At 44.8% G+C, this 23,697-nt stretch overlaps 1 protein-coding gene and 1 long non-coding RNA gene across 4 annotated transcripts in view; one reads left to right on the top strand and one right to left on the bottom strand.

Moving 5' to 3' along the window:
• SF3B1 (splicing factor 3b subunit 1) overlaps nt 1-23,697 on the top strand; it is a 315,589-nt gene that overhangs the window by 94,422 nt on the left and 197,470 nt on the right. The gene's annotated exons all lie outside the window — the stretch shown is intronic.
• Nucleotides 7,365-13,085, bottom strand: LOC137524740 (uncharacterized). Its single transcript, XR_011022772.1, has 2 exons — nt 12,782-13,085; nt 7,365-8,485 (listed from the first exon to the last, which is right to left on the bottom strand). It is a non-coding gene; the product is annotated as an uncharacterized lncRNA (long non-coding RNA).

Consider the following 23,697-nt stretch of genomic DNA (forward strand, 5'->3'; position numbering starts at 1 on the left):
ACGGCCCATAGGATTAGCATTGCAGTGCGGTAAGCTGCGTTATAAGACTTTATAATGCAGCTCTGCTACGTGGCACTGTGAATGTGACCTTACTGACATTTGTTGAGGTATTTACTGCACTAGTCAGTAATTTACCTCACTGCTCAGTAATTTCTGCTTGTCATTCGGTAACTGCCTTTATGAATTGCTGATTTTACACAGCATTTAGGAAAATGTCAGTTTTTGGCATTACCCTATGCAGTAATTGTCAGGAACAGGCACGCCTGCGTATACGGTTCCCGACTGCGGGGTTGACCAGATCAATCGGGGAGCCGCCTTATTCAAGCTAAAAACAAGGCTGGGACCCCTCAAACACTTCTCACTACCACCACTAGCTGTTGCTAGACACGTCCACTCGGCTGTCGAGTGCTCAGCGCGCAATCCGCGTTTTCATAATCGGGTTGCGCTTTAGGCCGACTACGGGAACTCCACGCCCACACACACAGTACCAGTTGTACTGTAACACGGCACAATCAGGCACTGACTTGTAATGCAAGTTACACTGTAGTGCAGCAAAACCACTAACAGTCATTCCGAACGATACGGTTAGCCACTCTGCTGTCGAGCGCAACAGTGCCCGTACACACAATGCAATTACAATCTTATACGGTAGGGTTGCTCAATCATACAATCAGGCATGGACTTGTACACAGTTTCTCTTCTAGGCTATGAGTGTTAGCTTAGTACAGCAGAAGTCAAACATATTAAATAACGATTTAATATTCCAGGAAAAAAGTGGAACAATGCAGAAAATATACAAAAGATTTACAAAACCAAAGTAAAAAGTTACAAAATAAAAGTTCAGATACACCCAAAGCTATTTGCTTACCAAAATAAACGGGGAAAAATAAACGTTACCAGCGTTGTTTGAACGTCATTGGCGGGAGAATGCCGCTTTCGACCAGTAGTCGGGCAGCCCTAGCGTCTTTGCTATCTCCAGAGAGCTACCAGTTGTGAACGACCTGTGCAGGTTCTAATAGGCCCATTTGGTGCCTGAGGGTACTAGTCCCACAACTAACGCAATTTCCCAGACTGACATCAGTCTGCCGAGCCTCTTGTCACATCTGGGCTAGCTGTGACATGTGAATTTCAAGGCTTTTCCTGTCACACTTTGCAGACTTCAAAGCAATCCTGTGTTCGTTCAAAATCCAATTCCCATAGGCAAACGTCTACAGTTCCACAGGTCTAGTCCATACATCAAAAGATTGTGAAGTGAGGCTTTTCAACATTCCATCAGGCTGTCATATGTAAATGACAGTTTCCTGATGGCCTATGAAGTTGGCAGATTCAATTAGTCTGATTGTCTTTTGCGACAATTGGGTGTCTACATGTCAGAGTTCAAAAGCTATGCAGACAACCCAATTAGCAGTGACCCACTCTCAGAGGAACTGCATACAGAAACTCAAAAGTACTTCCTATTGTAGCAAACACAGCTTTCCCCAAAGCCAGAATGGCTGTAGCCGACATCACATATGATACAGTCAGAAAAATGAAAGAAATATGTTCCTGTTATCCTTATCAGCATCATAACTAGCTGCTATTTCCTGACAGTGCTTTATGAATTGGGGCCTTAGTAGGCCACAGACCCTATTTTGACTTTACAACTTTGCCTGGCAGTAAGAGAGTGCAACATTTGATGGCTTTATGTGGTATGGCCTGAACATGTTTGACAATTCCTGTGCAGCCTCATACTGGGGCAGTGGATGGCCATCGGCACTGTGAAACCGCTTAGCTATTTTTTTTTTCTTCCTTCTCCCTGGTATTTCTCCATGATCTATTCTAGACAGTGTAGTATACATGTAATGATCTGCTCTGCTGTCTGCACAGACAGCTTTTTGACCATTTTTTAGGTCTGAATGCTGCAGGTCCCTGGAAAAGAGACCTGTCTTCACTCTGCAAGTTTCAGAGTTATTGTTCTGGTGAGGAATTTGCATCCACTTGTCATGCAAATTACTTAGCTGCTTCCTTTGATGGCTTGCAGTATAAATGCCATTTCCTCCCAGAATTCTCTGCTGGTCATGAAGGTTTGTTCCTGCTAGCTTACCTGGAGTCTCAGCCCTCTGCTCATTGTAGGCTATTATTGCTAGCTTAGAGTAGTTATCCTTGGAGTGCTCCTTGCATTCCTATTTAGTGCAGTCAGGTTTGTGTTATTATTTGTACTGCCTATTCGGTTTTGTCTTGTCCTTGCGATTGCACTGTCGCCAGCGGTTGGCGGTAGTGAATCGTTCTGTCTGTTTGGATCGCACTCGCCCTAGCGTTAGAGGCGGTGGATCTCTCTGTATTCTGTCTTGGAGTTTAACCTCTGCTGTGGTTGCTGCTGGTTACTCCTTCTGTCTGTCTTGTTGTGCGGATTGCACTCGCTCTTGCGGAAGAGCAGTGGATCCGATCTGACTTATTCCTGTTGTCTGTTTGTCCGGAGCAAACGCTTGCTGTTGCCTGAGGTAAGGCAACCGATTAGCAAGCGTTTCTGTTATTTGTTTGTTTGTGTTTCTGGGTTCATTTGTTAGTCAGGGTGACGTGTTTTGTCGCTGTTGCGCTTCTCGTGGGGCGACCGCGTTTATTTTTTGGCGTTCTGATCATTGTTTGCTGTGTCTTTCTTACTAAGTCTATGCTCTGTCTTTACTCAGTCTTGTGTCGCTGTTAGCAATCACCATTTCTTGCGATTACTTTCCCACTTGGTCTTCGCTGTTGTGTGTTCACTGTCACCAGGTGGCGACTAGATTGGTGCCCTGTATTGCTTCCCTTCGTACAATTCCTACCTGGCATCTGTGGCAGTACAGAGGGTTTATTCCTCTGCACTCCACAGCTTCATCTGCTGGTGGGAATTCTCCCTCTACAGGTGCATTGCACCACAGCTGGGTTCTGTTGTGCGCTCACCACGGAGATAATTCCTCAATCGTTACAATACAGCTTACTGGTTTTTTTTTTTTTCCCTCTTTCTCATTTTACCGTGTAAAATAAAAGGTAGAAAGATTTAATTCCTTTATTACAACCCAACCCCCTCCCCCTAGGAAAAAAATAAATATCTTATGAGCAAGCACAATACAAACTCCACAGCGTGACAGTCAAGAGAACACCCTTTCAGCAAGAATGACAGTGGTTCACTTGTTTAGTGAACCGTATTGATCACTTTGTGATGTATGCAGTTGTATTGATGTAAAATTTCCACCCAGAAAGATTGCATTATTGACCTTAAAGAAAATACCGAAAAAAAATGGGAGAAACAGATGCCGTGTGTGTATAGACAGTTACCTTGGTGTCTGTCCTACCATATGAGGTTCTGTCTGCTTATAAAGTGCTGTCGTAGTGACAGCGACCTTCAAACTGCATTTTTTTTTGCTCTGCGCATGCACAGTGTCCCAGTTCCTCTGCTCTGTCCATCCTCTCTCATGCTCACAAACAAAGCGGAGTGACTTGCTCAAAGTCACGTCCACTACTGGAGTAATTTATAAGTAGACTGAGCCTCACGGGATAAATCGGACACCTAGGTATGGGCTCAGTTGCCACAAATTTTTATATATTTTTTTTTTTTTGCCTCAGACTTTAAAGAGACTCTGAAGCGAGAATAAATCTCGCTTCAGAGCTCATAGTTAGCGGGGGCACGTGTGCCCCTGCTAAACTGCCGCAATAGCGCCACTAAACGGGGGTCCCTTCACCCCCAAACCCCCCACTGCGACACTTGGTCGCAGACTTGGTCGCTCCTGGAGGCAGGGCTAACGGCTGCAACCCTGCCTCCAGTCGCGTCTATCAGCGGCGGATCTCCGCCTCTCCCCCGCCCCTCTCAGTGAAGGAAGACTGAGAGGGGCGGGGGAGAGGTGGAGATACGCGCTGACAGATGCGCGTGGGGCAGGGCTGCGGCGGTTAGCCCTGCCCCAACCAGGAAGCGCTCCCCCGCATTACGGAGGGGATTTGGGGGATCAGGGACCCCCGTTAAGCCGCGGGATAGCGGCGGTTTAGCAGGGGCACACGTGCCCCTGCTATCTATGAGGTCTGAAGCGAGATTTATTCTCGCTTCAGACTCTCTTTAAAGAGGAACTATTACCCATACTATCTCAAAAAAAAAACACCTATATAAGTAGGAAGTTTTAAACCAGGATAATACCATTTATTCCCCTAGTGCTATATAAGTACCGTAGATAAATACTTGCTCAACGTACATCACATATGTATTACACTGTCCACATTTTGATTTCAGTGAGTTTTGTATAGTAAAGAGAAAACTGTTTCAAGTATTTAACATTTTGGAATCTGTGACTCTTAATCCAATCCTGATGTCATATCCTCCCTTACTCTGAGAGGACGACGGCCAATGCAAACAGTCTTCAGACACTCCCACCGTGCTCTGCAATAGTAAGAGCATTGTCATTGGGGTCGATTCATAAAGCATTACTTAATTCGGTAATGCAGAAAACAGCTGACAGCTGAAATTCCCGAGCATTGAGGTAAATTACCGACTTGTGCGGTAATTACCTCAACACATGTCAGTATCAATTCACAAAGATTAGAACAGGTGATAATGGCACGGAAGGATAGTGCCTGCTTTGAAGAGGTGATAAGAGAGCAAGTCTGTGCAGGACTGTGTGACTCACATGCAGAAGCAGTGATATCTTCCCCCAGGCAGCAGCAGAGCGGAACAAATAAGGCTTCCCCTGAATATCTTAAGCCCCATCTACACGATACGATTCTTTATACGATTCAATTACGATTCTATTTACGATCCGATTAAATCCAACATGTCCGATTGGGATTCGATTTGATTCAATTCGATTTGCCATTGTTTTGCAATGGCAAATTGAATTGAATTGAATCGAATCCTGATCGGACATGTTGGATTTAATCGGATTGTAAATAGAATCGTAATTGAATCTTATAAAGAATCGTATCGTGTAGATGGGGCTTAAGGCTTAGCCTCTTGGGTTCCTGTTTTCAAGATGTGTATTTGCTGGAGGTGAACATCACAAAGCCTGGCATGTGTAAAGTTTCTTGAAGTTCTTCTTCTAAGCTGTGGAGATTAAATAGATTAAGAAAGACTAATACAGTTTCAGGGCAAGCAGAGGCAGTATAACAAAACATGCACATATAAAGGGAAGTTGGGATGCCTTTTTTTTATTGTAATGCTGTCTCTGCATGGAGAACAGGAATGTAACAACTCGAGCAGCTACTCTTTTGATGTTGTCGAGAGTTTACTTCGGTAAATCACCACACTTCTAGCGCAGCTGTGAAAATGTTTATGATATGAATTGGCACACAAAAGTCTAAGATACCGAGTGCGGTATTTTCCCGACCAAATTTTCTTTACCGCACAGCCTTTTATGAATTTACCCCATTGTGTGACTCTGGCCAATCTTTCTCATGCTTCTCAAGCTACAATCGGAGAGGAACAGAGGTGTGGGAGGGTAAAACAGAAGAGGCTTCAGCCAATCAGGCTGCATTAGTTAAGTCTGAGGGGAGAGTAAAGAACAAAAAAAAACCGCATGCCCTGTAACTTCTTTCTGCAGCAATGTATCAAATAAGAGCCACGTAAACTGGGGAATGATCTTTTATCAACGAGTGATTTTTAACTTTTGGATTGCCTGGTTAAGCATCCTTGTTTACCAGATAAAAATAATTGATTTTTTATTTAATGCATGAAGCCTGGTACACACCTGGCAATTTCCCATCAGATGGGTCAAATCAATTTCTGACAGATCTGATTTCCGATCGTATTGCTGAGCGATTTCCATAGAAGTGATCAGAAAATCGATAAGAAAAATGATCGGATCTGCCTGAAATTATTCATCCATCTGATGGGAAATCGCATGGTGTGTACCAGGCATGACAGTTTTGCTTTAATGATAAAGATCTAACATCTGTATGTAGCTTAAATTTCTAGACCTATGAGATAGTGTTTCCAAAGTCCTGCCATCACTTCATTCAGTGATGAATGGAGCTTTTTCATATCTTCCTCCACTATACACATGTAATTCTGTTCAGTATGAACATGACAGATAAGTGTGTAGCATGTGTGTACCACAGATAGATCTTGTTTGTACAACTATTTTAATAACCGGGGTTATAACATTGAAAAGATGTTGTCTGACCTTACAATCGGGGCCCTGCTTCTCTTTCAGCTGCTGTGTTTTCAGAGAAATCTGCCCTAGAGAATCTTGCATTGGTTTTAGAGCAAGGGTTGAAGAACTTGGGAAAAGAATATTCCTATCCAAATCCCAATGGGAGTCAGAGATCAGGGTGTCTGACACTGTATTGAATGAAACAAAGAGCACCCACAAGTATATCGGTACAATGAAACCAAAAAATTATGTGCTGAAATGTTTAAGACTTGAAAATCCTGCTAAGAGCAAGAAAGGGCTGGGCTGTGGGAGAGAACGACACTGATCAGGGCAGCACAAGAACTGGCTTTAAACCTCAGGTGCATTGTTATTCCACTTCAGACAGGACCCAAAGTGTTGGTTGTGTTGGGAAATCATTCCAAAACATGGTGACCGGGTGTAATGTTCACACAGGGACAGCATGCACTGAACAATCCAACCAAGTAGCTAGCCTACAAAATCATCTGCACAATCTACAAGCTTATGACTGGTACACCCTTTCAGTTGTGATTGCGCAATCACTGACCAATTTTACCACCTTCTGTAGAGGGTCAACAGATAATGAATGCTATGAGCAGATTGTGTAAACCCTCTTACTACATGGTGGTGGTTAAATTGGTCAGTGATTGGCCAATATTAATTGAGTTGGTACCAGGCTTTAGAGATGATTTAATTAACCTGTATAAACGTAATGGGTGGTGAGTTGTGACTTTCTTTGTATGTGGAGTCCAATGAGGCAGAGATACATATGTTAAAGTCCTGCGTCTGAAGCGTTGCATACTATTCCCACTCTAGGTGCACCTTGATAGTGCGGAATGATGCAATTTGTCTTCCAGCTATTACTGGAGGCCGAATTAGTGTTTTCAAAGTAACTTCAGCTCAGTCTTCTGACGGCGCTGAAGATACTGACTGTGCGCCGCTATAGCCATAATTCCTATTACGGTCTATGGTGGTTCCGGCTGTGCCCAAGTCTCCTGCGCTGCATTTGCAGTGTTTTAACCACCCTGGCGTTCTGATTAAATCGCCAGGGTGGCTGCGGGAGGGTTTTTTTTAAATTAAAAAAAAACTATTTCATGCAGCCAACTGAAAGTTGGCTGCATGAAAGCCCACTAGAGGGCGCTCCGGAGGCGTTCTTCCGATCGCCTCCGGCGCCCAGAATAAACAAGGAAGGCCGCAATGAGCGGCCTTCCTTGTGTCCAAGATGTTTAAGGACAGGGAAGACTCGGACACACCTCGTCAAATAGACAACACATTTATTCATGCATCAAGGGCCGTTGATACAGGCATCATCAGAGTAATGCTACAGATTATTAGCACACAGCAGATTTTATAGGGTTACAAGTATGCAAAAATATACACTCCCTGGGGCTGGCCAGGATATTTGTCAGTGTTACAAAAACCAATCACAGTTCAATAATCAGTGCAGACATGAAGCAGTTAACATTTAATTCTTAGAACTCTCCACCCATATTATAATGAGTTTCACCACCCACTGTTCTCTTACTCAACCTTCTGTTTAAGCTCACAAGGGGAAGTGGTTCAGTCTGGACAACACATCACTTGTCTAAATCTGTCTGTGGGGCCCCTTTTCCACTAAAAGTCAAGGAAGCTAGGACATTGCAAAATAACGGTAAATCTACAATTATGACATATTCAAGAGTAACAAGTGTCCCTGAACACGTACACATCATGTGGCCTTCTTCTAACACATTTTGTTCATATATCACCAAATGGAGCTAATTTAGAACAAAATGTCCGTTATACAATAAAGACAGGTATCACAGCTTTGTCACTCCCTCCTCTAGTTCATCCCTGTGAACTACTTATATCAAAAGTTTTTCCTTGGTCCTTTGGTGGGGGGCCCCAGCTGATATCACCGGATGGCATTGTAGTATCTTCTCCCTCCCCAGAGCCGCACCCTTAGCCAAAACTCTGAGTTGGGTGGTGCACCCTGGGAGAGCATTATTGTGTCTCTCCTCAGGGTGAGTCAGAAAAGGTTCCTTGAGGTCCTCCATTGAAGCAAAGTGTCATACCAGGATGAAGAGTGCTCCTTTTTGATGTGGAGCGATGTCTTACCAAGGATTCAGCTGCTGTCACCTGTCCAGCTGGGGTTTCTTTCCTCACATCCTTGGGACCTCTTGCCACTGGTTTGTAGAATAACAGGTTATATGATGACACATGAGGTAGAGTTGAAATCATGAGGTAGGTGCCACACTTATGGACAACAAGTCTCTTAGGTGTCTTCTTGGTGATAAGCCAGGACCCCTTTAAGTCTTCTGAGGTAGATCTTAAGGTAGAACTAGAGGGTGATTGATGTGGTTGTTGCCCAGGTGCACAAGGAAAACACAAGAACATGTCTGCAGGACAGAGGAAAAAGTTTTTTTTTTTTTTTTTTTTATAAAGTCCCAGTACCAAGCCCCAGGTGTCTGTGGCCCCTTACTCTTTTTTTTTTTAAATAGAGCCATATCATATTTGTTCAATAATAACACATAGGGGATTACAATGCCTAATAAATCTACCCTCTCACTTCTAACAGACTCCTCCCGCCCCTAGCTCAGCAGTCTGACCGCTGGCTTCCGGTTCAAGAAGAGTCTGTATAATTATCAGTTTCATTCATACCTATGTTAACTTGTTTTCTCCATCGCTGGAGGACCCTACGATTTCCAGTCACTCGTGTCCATTCACACTATTTAACTACAAGGGATTGGGGTAAAATTGCCATGATTACACAACATTTATCCATATTCGTCATCCGGGGATACCACCACTAAAACATCCCTGAATTTCTTTTTATTTCTTATTTATCCTTGGGCTCAACCTCTTCATTTTACAAAACATGAATAACTGAAAAAGGTCAAACAATACGGTAAGGGCTATTAGTACCACTACTGGGTTGAGCATGAGATTCAGAAAGGCACTTGCTTTTGGACTATACCCGAATAAGCTTTCCCACCAGGACACACTAGCATCTTGCTCAAGGGCATGTGAGACCTGTAACAGTTTCTCACGATTATGCTCCAGGAGCACAGTTGCTTGCCTTTCTGAAGCTCCGAGAGTTTGTATGATCTCATCCTTTTTCCCAAAATCCAATAACCACCCTTTCAATTCTGCTCCACACCCTAAAGGAATCTTTTTGTAAATAGACAGGTGTATCAGGTTTGATGTCGAGTCTCTTTTCAGGTGTTATGGGTGTTCGCCCTTCTGGCTGTGCCAGATCTATCCCTAGGACTGGGCCAATGGTGCAGTACACCCCTCGGGTCAGTGTTCTACCTTGAGTACAATTCAATGTGTACACTGCATAAGAAGTGACATTCTCCATCTGATACCAGCACCAATAACCCTGTCCCAGACATTTCATCCTGCTCGGCACCTTTTTTGTTGCGTCCATCAAACATTATCCTTCCTTGTCCCAGCGTTGCTGTCTCAAAATTATATTTTGTTGTCCTTGACATAAGAGAACATTTTCCTTTTTCCAGTGCCCATATGTATCTACTAATCTGGGCTTCCCTTCTTCATACAGCACTAAATTTCATGGTTAACCCAGGAGTGCAAAACCCGCACCTTCAGATAGAATAGAACCCAGATTTACCACTGCATAAGCTTGGTATTCTTTGCCAGCAACAGGCACTAAGAAGGAAATAGTGCCTGTGAGGCTCTGACACCCATGGAACTGAGTAAGCCACCATTTTTCATGTGTCTTGCAAAATCAAGGACAGATCTTTCAGCCTGTTTACGTAAATTTATAGGAAAATGGCCAGCGTGCAGCGAGGTTATCATTAGCTTTAAATCTTGTGAAAGTTCAGATTGAACCTGCGTACATGATAATGCCAACTGGACGTCTTCTGAATGTTTAAACAGACCTGCAATTAAACCCTTGAACTTCTTCTTCATTACTTCTGACAGTGATGCTGTAGCATCAATGTGGTCATATTGTAAATTCTCCAATAGATGATTTATATCAAAATGGGTCTTCACTCCCTCCCCTACATGCTGAGCCAACCCTCCAAGTTTATTTTGTAGCCCCTCTAAATCCATAGTGTTCAAAAAGCTCCCAAACCGAGACCCCCAGCCCCTAGTGCTGTACCCATCAAATCCCTTTTTACTTTATTGTGGCTATATCCTGATTCCAACCACCCTTTCAGCATGTATATCTGATTTTTGACATACCCACCACACCTCCTGTCTCATGCACTCACCCTAAAGTCAGTTAGGGTTACTCTCCATGTGTACAGAACAAACTGAGTACCCACCAACACTGCCTGTGGTGCGGCTAATTGGGGAACAATTAGATCCGCCGCTTTAACAGCTGGGACCTCACATGTGTCTGAACTCACCTTATCATGGACCACAACATCCTTTTCCCATTCTACTTGAACTACAGTTACACATACTTTATCTTTTCCTTCCCATGTGTACCATCCCTTTTTATTTATCGACAGGTTGCTCATACCAGGAACTGGACTCTCCCCATCCATGAGAATCTTTCCAGTCCGTGGTATGATACACTCCCCTCAATCCCTCAGACATGGGAATCCCATACATCCATTCATTTACCTTTGGTGCATCTATCCCATTGCACAGCACATCCCACCTCCAAGGGTTTGGTCCATTGAAGGAGAGATACTGATTTGATGACCAGTACGCTGTGTCAATAATACAATGACCTTCAATGTCTGATGTACAGGCCTCTCTCATAATTCTGACCATATACTGACGTACTGTTATACCTTCTTTAGGTGTGGTGTGTTCAAATGACTTACTTTCCGCATCTGTTTGTACATGCAATACCAGGGTGCTAAAATAGGCACCAAGTCTGACTTTTTCAGTGTCTTCATACTAGGCGACTTGTTTGACTACACTTCAGTTCAGTCCAACCATAATTCTTTCTTGAGTCAAGTATGTCAGAGGGTTTACAGTTCCAATGTACTCGGAACTCCATAATCCCATCTGCTAGGTTATGACACTTATTTAACAAAGTACCTTGCACCGGTTTGGGTTGGTCATAGAATATTTTCCTATACTGTCCTGTCTCTCCAACATTATATACCATGTACATAATGTTCCAGTCGTCATACCCTCCTCTTGTCGGGTCTTCAGGATATAATTTTCCTTTGTCACTTCTTACTGGCAATGGGTCAACTGAGGTTCTATTGTTTAAATTGGATAAGTCCCTCAGATCTTCACTGTCAAGTGGCTCGAGTCGTCATCTATGTCATTTGGGTCTGTAATAAAAAAATTTCTAGCATGGTACATATGTCTACTTCAGGGTCCTCATGTCCCTCACAGTCAAGTATATTTTTGTCGTGGACATATGTCAAAAAGAAATTAATCTCAGGTCTTCCCTGCAACTTCTGTTTTGGATACTCCTGGAAAGGGGGAATCATTCTGCAATGCCACAAAGTTCATCTAGGATATGCCATTCAGTGTATCTTGGCACTAATTTCCCATGTTTATACTCTATCCTGTGAAGGTGGGATGGATCCCATCCTTTTGGTTTTTATTCCCCATATTTCATAAGATTTGGGTGGAACCCAAGGTTCCTGATGGTGATTTGGGACATGCTAACTATCAGTCCCTGTGGATTCACTTGACAAACGACATAACATACAGACTAACATAAATGCCCCTGTTGGCATAGTTGCCTTAATTATTTTCCTGTATTCTTTTGCAATGAGATGCATGGATCCAGAGAACCTTTCCCCTCCAGTTGTCACCGAATTTAGAACCTGAAATAGAGGAGACAACTTGTCCATGCAATTTGTATACATGGGTTATGTAATGATTATACACACATCTCTAATGTTTAATGCATAGTTTGTCCTTACCCTCTCTATTCCTGACATAACTGAAGCTGTATAAATATCTGTGAAAGGCTGGAGGTCCAGCCCTTCAATTCAGGTCTAGGAAGTTTATACATAGAAACTGACAAGCACCTGTTGAGGGCCCTTCCATCATGGGAGGACCCCTGCCTTTGAAAGCTAATCACATTAGTCAGCTGGAGAGTCAGATGAAGAGTCAGATAACTCAGCCTCCGTGTCCCTATTTGTCTGTGTTGAGTTATAGTTAGACTGAGGTGTGTAGCTACACTGTTTGATGAAATGCCCTGGGCTTCCACATCTGTAACATACCCTCAAACCTCGCCTACGAGGTCTAGGTGGATAGACAATTTTGAGTTGGTTTGCCAAAGCGTTTGTCCAAAAATATCCCTTTTCACTGGAGTCCTGTGACACATCCCTCGGTATAAATGTCTTGCTGACTATTTCTTTCAGGTCCCTCTCCCCACACACCCTTTTGATAAGTCGAAACATGTCTCCCCATGTGGCCTTGTAGCACGTCTGTGTATCTATTATTCCCTTTGCAAATTTGGCAGGGTCAGTTCTTGGATGGGGTATGGTACTCAGGAGTCCCTTCATTTCTGCGGGAGTCCAGGGTATATGGTGTCTAACAGTACCTGTCTGGTTACCCTGATTATCTGATAGCACTTGCTCTCTAACGGGGAATAAAAGCTCAGGTGACTGAGGACCCTCTTCCCAACTAGGAGCAGCAGGAGATCGTGACAGGTTGACACTGCTCCTTGGCCTACTTGAAGTTTGCTGTATCTGTGGTTGATTAAGGAGACTTATGTCATTTTTAAAAGGGTTAGTGTCACTTACCCTGCATGGCTGGCTGTTGGTGTTTCCTCCCTTAGCTGTGTAGGAGCTGTGGGTTTGTTTAACTCATTAGTCAGTCCTGAATACAACGAGGATTGGCATACAGATGTAGAGTCATCTCTCTCCCTGTCAGGTTGTATGTGGGCCAGCCTGTCACTGCTACTGTGTGTTGTCTCTAATGAGGTCTGCGTTAGCTGTCTGTTGTCGCTGTGTGCCTGTACTTCCTCTTTCTTAGTGAGATCAACTGGTGGCTATGTGTCAGCACTGTCATCAAGAGCTTCTGCAGCAGCTCTGTGTTTCACATGCTGAGACACGGCCTTATCAGTCTGCCTACGAGAAGACCCGGACATAAGTGCTGTCCAAGCCTGGTGTGCTCCCATATCCAGCACATCAGTGTCTTCAGTCCCCTCATCTTCTAGCTGTGGTGACCCTCCTGTGCCTGATTGTTTTACTGTCATGATGGTGACGTCTTCGGATCGGCGAATCGCCTCCATCATCCACCTACTCCATGCTTCTCGCTCGTTTGGGCGAGTCATCCTTACCCTGTGGACATCCCACAAATTTTCCCACACCTTTGGTTTAAAAGTTCCCTTTCTGGCATATTTCTGGTTAGTCCATCGCTCCCAGTCCTCCAAGTATCGGGAGACCCACGGTCCATACTTGCTACACATCTCTTCTCGCGGCGTCAAATGCTGCGGCTCACCGCGATTTGACGCTCGCTTCTGAGCAATTGAATTCCCCATAATATGGACTATGTGTTCCCCTTGAATTCCAAGCAATTCTCACACCAGAGATGGCCAATCTCTGGTTTCGCCTGGGAGCAACTTGAGCAACAGGTTCTCTCCCTGTTGCTACCGTGTGAACCACTAAGCACACTGGAGTCAGCCAATCCCGTCACCCCTCTGTTGATTTTCACAAGGGTCAGCAAGGTTTTACTGATGTTATTCAGCACTATTGTGCTCACTCCAGCACATAGTAGAGGGAGTCACAATAGTCACACTGTCTCACGTGGTCTGGCAACATTGTGCTCACTCCAGCACACAGTAGAGGGAGTCACAATAGTCACACTGTCTCACGTGGTCTGGCAAACAGCAAGGTTTTATGTTTGTTATTCAGCAATATTGTGCTCACTCCAGCACACAGTAGAGGGAGTCACAATAATCACACTGTCTCACGTGGTCTGGCAATATTGTGCTCACTCCAGCACATAGTAGAGGGAGTCACAATAGTCACACTGTCTCACGTGGTCTGGCAAACAGCAAGGTTTTATGTTTGTTATTCAGCAATATTGTGCTCACTCCAGCACACAGTAGAGGGAGTCACAATAATCACACTGTCTCACGTGGTCTGGCAATATTGTGCTCACTCCAGCACACAGTAGAGGGAGTCACAATAATCACACTGTCTCACGTGGTCTGGCAAACAGTTATGTTTGTCCTTGCTGCCCAACAGGTCACCCGATCCTTTACTGTTGCCCAGTAGGCATTGGTCTGGTGAACATTGCCAACCCTGTGAAATCCAAACTGCAATAATTGTGCGGGTGACAAACACTTAGATCTGGCTGAGTGGACCCTTCACTGGCTTGGTCTGATAGAGGGTCCCCTCCCGATGGACTAACCTCGACACCACCATCTACAATCTCTATTGAATGGCAACTGACCGAGTCTAACTGATTGGGCTCTTCTCTGAAGTGGCACTGAGTTTGCTCTCCTGATGCCCTGATACCAAAACCGAACCTCAATGCTCTCTCTGACTCAGCTTTGAGATAATAATGGGTGATCCATGAAGGGGGAAGGCTGCATATAGTGTGTTACGTAGTTGCTTATATTACTAAGATGAGTAGGGATTACTTCATAAGGGGAGCAGTGAGGTGTGCCCGTCATCATTGGTTGGAGGGGGTACATCCCATCATTTGTATTCAGAGCATAGTTGAGGGGAGTGTATTCTGACACTCTCCCTGTCCCGTATGCAGGTGGTGATTCTTCCCTTAACTGTGCTAGGGTAGTTGGCGTCCTTACTTCAGTGGTTAGCTGAGGATATATAGTGGGATGACGCAGTTTCCCTAGCTCCCCTCTTCCCCTGTGAGCTCCTAGGCTTGCTGACTCTGGCACATCCTGTCTCTGCCTCTGATCTATGTGAAACTGTACTTCCTCTGTTTCAGTGAGGTCAATGAGAGGCTGTGTTGCAGCACTGCCTCTTGTAAGAGGTTCTGCAGCAGCTTTATTGCTCACGTCCTGTGATTTCTGGATGGACTCCTTCATCCATCTACTCCATGCCTTTCTTTCATTAGGACGATTCATTCTCATTTTGTGTGTTTCCCACAGATTTTCCCAAATTTTTGGCTTAAAGGTACCCTTTTTAGCAAATTTATGGTTCGTCCACCGCTCCCACTCCTCCAAATACCGTGAAACCCATAGTCCATATCTGTACTACAGTCACAAAAGTCTGCAATGCCCCACTTAGACCCTCCAGCCCCAGTGAGAGCTTACAAAGTTCCCACCTTGCTGCCTGATTATCCTGCAAGACACCAGTACTAGTGAGGTTTCACAAAGGCTCACCTGTCTGCTTGGGTGACCTGGGGAACAGCAAAACCCTAAGTTCGGCTGTACTGCTCACCTGGTCGCCCAGTTGTGTCTAGCAGGCAATGGTCTGGTGTGCATCACAATCCCTGTGACATCCAGTAGTGACTTTCACAATAGCCTGCGATGCCTCACTTAGACCCCTTCAGCCACAGTGGAAGCTTATAAAGCTCTCACTGTGCTGCCTGGTTAGCCTGCAAGACACCAGTACCAGCGAGGTTTCACAAAGGCTCACCTGTCTGCTTGGGCGACCTGGGGAACAGCAAAACCCCAAGTTCGGCTGTACTGCTCACCTGGTCGCCCAATTATGTCTAGCAGGCAGTGGTCTGGTGTGCATCACAATCCCTGTGAAGTCCCGAACAAAGACCATGTGTTCACCCTGAATTCCACGCAATTCTCACACCAAAGGTGGCCAATCCTCTGGTTCCCAGTGGGAGCAACTCGAGCAACACTCTCTGTGTTGCTTCTGTGCAATACACTTATTGACACAAGGGTCAGCCAATCCCGCCAATCTTCTAGTGACTTTCACAATAGCTTGCGATGCCTCACTTAGACCCCTTCAGCCACAGTGGAAGTTTATAAGGCTCTCACTGTGCTGCCTGGTTAGCCTGCAAGACACCAGTACCAGTGAGGTTTCACAAAGGCTCACCTGTCTGCTTGGGCGACCTGGGGAACAGCAAAACCCTAAGTTTGGCTATACTGCTCACCTGGTCGCCCAATTATGTCCAGCAGGCAGTGGTCCGGTGTGCATCACAATCCCTGTGAAGTCCCGACTACAGTCACAAAAGTCTGCAATGCCCCACTTAGACCCTCCAGCCCCAGTGAGAGCTTACAAAGTTCCCACCTTGCTGCCTGATTATCCCGCAAGACACCAGTACTAGTGAGGTTTCACAAAGGCTCACCTGTCTGCTTGGGCGACCTGGGGAACAGCAAAACCCTAAGTTCGGCTGTACTGCTCACCTGGTCGCCCAGTTGTGTCTAGCAGGCAATGGTCTGGTGTGCATCACAATCCCTGTGACATCCAGTAATCTATTGATCGGCAATGAATTGGATCTGGCTGAGCGGAGACTTCTCTCTCGTGGTCGGGAAGCTCCTCCCCAGGTGGACAAACCTCAAAGCCAAACCTCAAAACCTCCTCTTAAGGCAGCTTGAGTCTCATATTCATCAGCCAAATCAGGACAACACAAATTCTTCCACCAGATATAACACCACTAGACTATCAGAATGATTATACTGCTAACTGTAGCAATGAGCCAATAAATCAGTGTCTCACAATCCCTCTTAGGGCAAGTAACAGCACACTGTGAGAAATTTATATTTATTTGATCAGGATAAGACCTTTTGAGCATGCGGTCACTCTCTCACTCATCCAGGGGTGTACACAGGCTATACTGTCTCAGATATGTGAGCCATCAGAGTTATCTGAACACTTAGAACCCTCAGGTAGTGGATCCAACCTCTCCACAATTCTGAGGGATTGGACAATTAATTCCAGATCCTCAGAATTTTCTGAGTCATCTAAACTGTCTAATCCCTGCCCCACCCTCTCTAATAGTTGAGGGATTGGGAGGTCCTAAGGGGGCGACTAATTTTTGACAGAAAATATAATGCTGAGCGACTATTTTAGGCTTTGGCTGGTATTCAAGACCCACTTCTGCACACTCCCAGGGTGTTGACTATAAGGGGAATTGAGTGCTGCCTGGGAGGCGTGGCACATAGGGCCTTATTACAATTGGCCTGTATCTGTCTAGAGAGGTATTGGGGATGCCGCAGGTCACTCTCCTCCTGATCAAATATTCAACTATACTGGGTACTTTTTCCAATGACGTGAGACACTCTGGGCACACTCTAAAGTGTCTGTAGAGGTTAGTACAAAAACAGCACAGTTCAGGCAAGTTTAGTTTTCTCCTTTCCACACACCAATTAAGTAGGCCCCACTGATGAGCCCCACTAGACTTTACGTAGTGTGATGTAATTTAATGTGTATTCCACCTTGGTGTTTGTTGGGAAGGAGAAGACAGTTGCCTACACATATAAGAGAACACTTAGTCAAATACAGTTATCTCTGAGCTGCACACATTAGGTACCTTGCAGCCAATAAAACACCATTACACATCACCATCAGTTTAAACACATGTTCAATCTCCCTGCTACAAGTATCCCATCCAAAGTTATGTTGTCTCAGGGGAGAGCCAGCCCACAAGTTCTCTGCTTTGAAGGAAGCGAATCTCCATTCTGTCTGTGATTTATGACCACGGTCTATAGTTTTTCAACCTGTGGTTTCCTTCTGAAAACTTTCTCCACAGTGTGTATCCTGTGTGATAACTGCATGTTGCAGCACCACAGGGCTATGCACACAATAGTATGCTGACTCACAGAGTTTGTAATCTAGATTGGCTCTCCTCTGTCGACCCCCAATACTCAAGATACCAACATAGAATGTTCTCTTCAGAAATATGACATTACTCAACATGAATCCACATTCATATACTACTGTAATGAATTTTCGTTACTCACACAACACTATACTCCATACAATAGCAACTAAGTCAGATTCCATGCACTAAGTTAATCACAGCAGACAGACGGCATACATAACATATGTTAGATCTCAAGCACCAAGTTAATCAGAAGAAAAAGACGGTATGCATACAGAGTACAGAGTAAGAAATAGAAGATGACATACCACATATCAGGAGACCGTTGTCATGGGAGGTCCTCACGGAAACCCTGCTGAGCGGAGTAGGGTTGCAACCAGCAGGGAGGTGCAAATATCAAGTAGGTGATCAAGTCTCACCTGGTACAGCGCTGTTTAAGGATTTGATATCTGGACCTCTCCACGGCTGTTTCTCCAAGGTTCCGCTCCTCAAGATGTCCAGGGTCCCTCCAGAGGTGTGCCACAAAGTCAGTCGTTCATTGCCCGCGATTCTCCACCAAAACTGTCCAAGATGTTTAAGGACAGGGAAGACTCGGACACACCTCGTCAAATAGACAACACATTTATTCATGCATCAAGGGCCGTTGATACAGGCATCATCAGAGTAATGCTACAGATTATTAGCACACAGCAGATTTTATAGGGTTACAAGTATGCAAAAATATACACTCCCTGGGGCTGGCCAGGATATTTGTCAGTGTTACAAAAACCAATCACAGTTCAATAATCAGTGCAGACATGAAGCAGTTAACATTTAATTCTTAGAACTCTCCACCCATATTATAATGAGTTTCACCACCCACTGTTCTCTTACTCAACCTTCTGTTTAAGCTCACAAGGGGAAGTGGTTCAGTCTGGACAACACATCACTTGTCTAAATCTGTCTGTGGGGCCCCTTTTCCACTAAAAGTCAAGGAAGCTAGGACATTGCAAAATAACGGTAAATCTACAATTATGACATATTCAAGAGTAACAAGTGTCCCTGAACACGTACACATCATGTGGCCTTCTTCTAACACATTTTGTTCATATATCACCAAATGGAGCTAATTTAGAACAAAATGTCCGTTATACAATAAAGACAGGTATCACAGCTTTGTCACTTGTTTTGCTTACATCGTCGCTATAGCGACGAGCGGAGTGACGTCATCGACGTCAGCCGACGTCCTGACGTCAGCCGCCTCCGATCCAGCCCTTAGCGCTGGCCGGAACTTTTTGTTCCGGCTACGCTGGGCTCAGGCGGCTGGGGGGACCCTCTTTCGCCGCTGCTCGCGGCGGATCGCCGCAGAGCGGCGGCGATCAGGCAGCACACGCGGCTGGCAAAGTGCCGGCTGCGTGTGCTGCTTTTTATTTGACAAAAATCGGCCCAGCAGGGCCTGAGCGGCAGCCTCTGGCGGTGTTGGACGAGCTGAGCTCGTCCAGACCGCTCAGCAGGTTAAAGTCCCCACCTATGATCAGGTGGACTTGCCTAATGGTGATTATTTTGTTGGTTATTTTCTTTAGGAAGGATATTTGGATGGTATTGGGAGCATAGATACATGCAAAGGTGTACTTTATGTCGAGGATGCTGCAGAGTATTGGGGTGTAGCGTCCCCTCTGATCTTTTTTTCGAGGCTGAGGGATATTCTCTCATGGAAGGCGATACATACCCTTTTTTTAAATATTTTCCCACCTGAAGTTGCTCATTAAGGGAGTTGGAAAAAAGTTTGTGCAAGCGTTTGGGTGTTTTACCCTCTGCAAAGTGGGTCTTTTGTACCATATCAGCTATCCATTCTGGTACCTTCAGACCATAAGGAGGCTCTGTTTTTTTTTTTTTTTTTTTTGTTTTTTTTTTTTTTTTTGGGGGGGGGGGGTTGATTTTAGAGAGGTCTAGTGCTCTTTGTATAAGATTGGCTTCATTTAGATAGGTCACTCTGAGGTAGAACAGTTTAACAGTGCAGGTTATGTAAAATTATGAGTGGCACAGTCTTAAGATTTGCAACTTTCAAACTAGGGGATGTAGGCTATTAAGGATTATGGTCACACCTGGAGTCGGAGGCTTGAGCAAACCTGCTCTAATGGGTAGAAATGAGGGTGTTTGGTAAGATCCAACCTTCTCATATTAGTGTGCCATTCTCTGGGTAATTTTCAAACAGGGGTTTTCTACTTAGGTTGCAGGCTTGTGATGCCAGGAGCGATGTACCATTTTTCCAGCATCTGGAGGCCTTCTTCCACAGATTTTATAACCAGCCTTGTGCCAAGCTACCTATTAGCAGCTTTGTAGGGAATCCCCATCGGTAAGGGCCCTTTTCCACTAGCAATCGCTAGCGTTCACGCTGAACGCTAGCGATTGCTGAATCGCAATTACCGGCGATTCCCCGACGTTCGCGGCCGCGATTTTGCTATGCTATGCACTGCATAGCAAAATCGCGGCAATTATCGCTCCGCCGCGCGTTTGCGTTCCCGGCAAAAACGAATCGCGGTAGTGGAAATGACCTACCGCGATTCCCACGTTAAAAAGCAAACCGTAGCGATTGTAAAATCGCTAGCGGTTTGCGTTTTTGCGATTCAGCCAGCGCTGGTGGAAAAGGGCCCTAAGGGATACTATTGGATCTGAGGGCTTAGTGATGGGGTGTAGGTTTCTTCTGATGGCGAGGGTGGCCTGAGACAAGTCAGGAAAAATTTGTATGTTCTTAAAGTGTTCCCGCATAGAGCCCATTTTTCATGAACACCTCTTTGAGACTTTTTTTTTTTTTCTTTTATTGTGAAGCATAGAAACTTCACAATGTTCTGTAGCAAGTTATCTGGTTTGGAAGCAGGTCTGGGTAATCTGTGGGCTCTCAATCATGAGCTGAAAGTTAGCTAGACCAGGGATTACAGTCTTAATCAAATCTGACAGGTAGGTCTTGATATCATGAGGTAGTATTTTCTCACTGATGCCTCTAAATGTTAGATTCCGTCTATTCCTGTCTTCTGCACCTGTTAGCTTGGCTTTTAACCATTTGATTTCGTACTCTTGGGATGTTGGGAAGTCCACAAGTATTGTTCCACTATGAGAGCATCTAAATGATTTTCATTAAAGGCGTCGTCGGGCAAAAAAAAAATTCGTTTTTGGGCCACATTGGGTACATTTTTACGCATTCCCGCTGGTGCAGGAATATTAACCCATACATTTTTTACGCGTTAACAAGTAACTAACAAGTAAGTTGTTATTTACTAACAACTTACTTTGCAGGGAGGTGGTGGGCTTTTTTTCTCTAGCGTAGCACCTCCGTTTCCATCTCCGTTACCTTCTCTTCAGGAGGTATGTTTTCTGGTCTTAACCTCCTTTTGTTCGTCACTTTGCTAATGAAGATCACCGCATTTAATTATGCGTAGATAAGTTTTCTCATGGGCTCCTTCCCTGTGCACATGCTTTCAAACTCCGTAATTTGTCTCAGTTGTGAAGGACTCACACCCTGAGATCTTCCATGATTTGTGTCTAAATTAGGATCAAGAGGTGCATTGAGGTCCTGTCCCCGGAAACGCACGTAATGGTATGTAAGGTAATTTGAGACCTCAAAAGTCTCAAGATGTCATGATGATCAGTGGGGGACATTTTTTAAGTGTCTGAGACAAAGCATGAGTAGGTTGTTAGAAATCCATGCAGAATTGTCTCGGGCATCCTAAGAAATCCCTAAGTTGTACAGATTCCTTCTTAAACTGTACGGAATAGGAGTTAGGAAGGCCTCTCGGTGCAGTATGTGAGGGGAATTGCTGTTGCTGAGGTAATCAATATAACTGCTGTATTACATCAGTGCTCAGCACTGGAAGGGTAAAGGTCAGAACAGCTTCACAGGACACCTGGCAGCAAGGGGGGAGGAGAACTTCACAAATCATGCCTAGCCTGCACTGCTGCACTATCTGTAGAACTGCTATTGAGCACTTCTTAATCTGCAGCAGTTTAGGGATGGATTTGCACTTTTCTTAACTGTAGTGCAGTTCTAGAAATCCATGTTAAACTGCTGCTTTTACGTAGGATTTGAGGAGTTTCTTATGCAGAATAGTTCCCCTGCTGGTTTGAGCAGTTTAGTAACAACAAATTGTTGGAAATGCTGGCCCAGTGAGAGGTAAAGATCCCCCACAATTGCTTAATTGCTTGAGATAGATCTCTCTCTGTATCTATCTATCTATCTATCTATCTATCTATCTATCTATCTATCTATCTATCTATCTCTCAGGGTCACCAAGAGATGTGCAGATTTGACTTTTAATCTCAAAGGATGCAGTGTTCTCCCCAGAAATATTTTCCAGCCGGGTGGCATGAAAAAGTAGCCGGGTGGGGAAGTAAGGTCACACTGGGTGCTGCTGGGTGAGAAAGTAAGAAAACGCTGGAGAGGGAGGGTCACACTGGATGGGGAGATGTCTAGATCATGCTGGGTGCTGGTTTGGGGGAAGGGGTGGGGGGGGGGGTGGGGGGTAACTTGTCTGAGAAACAAAAAATCACATTGTGAGCGCTTCCAAAATGCTGTATATGTATATTTTCATGCAAATTGCAACTGTAGTGTGAATGCTACCACAGGGCAACTTTGTCATAGTACTTCTGTTTGCTGGCATTCAGTAAAGCTCTGGACATTCCCCGAAAAGCACCCCAGTGTGAATGGGGCCTTAGTGCCATAGCCCCATCATCACATATATGACCAGACACTATTAACCACTCCCAGCATGCAATGTATGTGACTCCTGCAGCTGTATAGGAGCAGACAAGTGCTGACTAAAATCACACAGGCAATCATGGTGAGAAGACTGTAAAAACCATGCTAGTTAAGCACAATTTAGTATTCTGGCTGAACTGGGTGGCTGTATGTCTTCTGTTCAACCTAAAACTGTAACTGTTGAGAATTCAAGACAAGTTAAACATGCTGTACTGAATGTTTTGCAATTCATTTGCCCATACTGAAAGCTGGATATTTCAGTGATTTAACTGAACACTTGGGGGGCAGTTTGTGATGAAGTGCAGGGAAATATGGGGCAGAGTGAAAGCAGCACCAGGTTCAGGTTACAGATCCTGTAAACCGCTTGTTATCTGTATTATCAGTAGAATGTTTCTGGACATTGCAGGGAAAGGAGAGCGTCTGTGCACTGTAGTAGCTGGGGGAGATCGGGTGACTCACCAAAAGGAGAGCAATAGAGCCGCACATTCTATTCTCTGCCTGGACTGCAGCTGAAAGCTCCGCGGTCTGGCTCATCTCTGCTCTGTGCTAGGAGCTTTCCCCGCCCCTCCACGCTGCTGATAGGAAGGAGCTGAGGAGGAGGGCGGAGATATGTCTGCACTCGGAGCTGCCTAGTGATTCAAAACTTGCAGAGGAATGAATCGAAACTGTGCAGAGGAATGATTCAAAACTGTGCAGAGGAATGAGTCTCTGCTGTAGATGGAGCCTAATCACAGCAGCCGGGCGGGAACAGAGACCCAGGTGGGCGCTCCGCCCGGCTAATAGGCTCTAGGGAGAACACTGGGATGTCCTACTCTTTGTGGTAGGCCCATAGCGGTTTTCTTTGGTTGCCAAATCAGGTATTTCTGTCTGTGGTAGACCCAAAACTTGCAGCAGATCTGGTACTTCTGTCTCTTTTTAAGATGTGTAGCTGGAATGGAAAGCCCCATCTGTATTTTACTCCATTCTCATTCAGTAATTTAAGCAGCGGCTGCAGGGCTCGTCTCTGAGTTGGGGTACTTGGTGCCAAATCTTGAAAAAAAAAAAAAACCAGTAGCTCGTGGCCTGCATGTACTGTGTGGTTTAGTTTTCTGGCAGTTTGAATTATAACATCTTTTACCATATAGGGATGTAGTTTTTCATATAATGGGCATGATTCGCAAAGCTTTTTCACCTGCTTTCCTCTGTTTTCACCTTATCTGTTACTTTTCTTTTAAGTCTTTTATGTCTCTT

Source organism: Hyperolius riggenbachi, chromosome 7 (assembly GCF_040937935.1).
Source record: "Hyperolius riggenbachi isolate aHypRig1 chromosome 7, aHypRig1.pri, whole genome shotgun sequence".
In the NCBI taxonomy this organism is placed as follows: Eukaryota; Metazoa; Chordata; class Amphibia; order Anura; family Hyperoliidae; genus Hyperolius; species Hyperolius riggenbachi.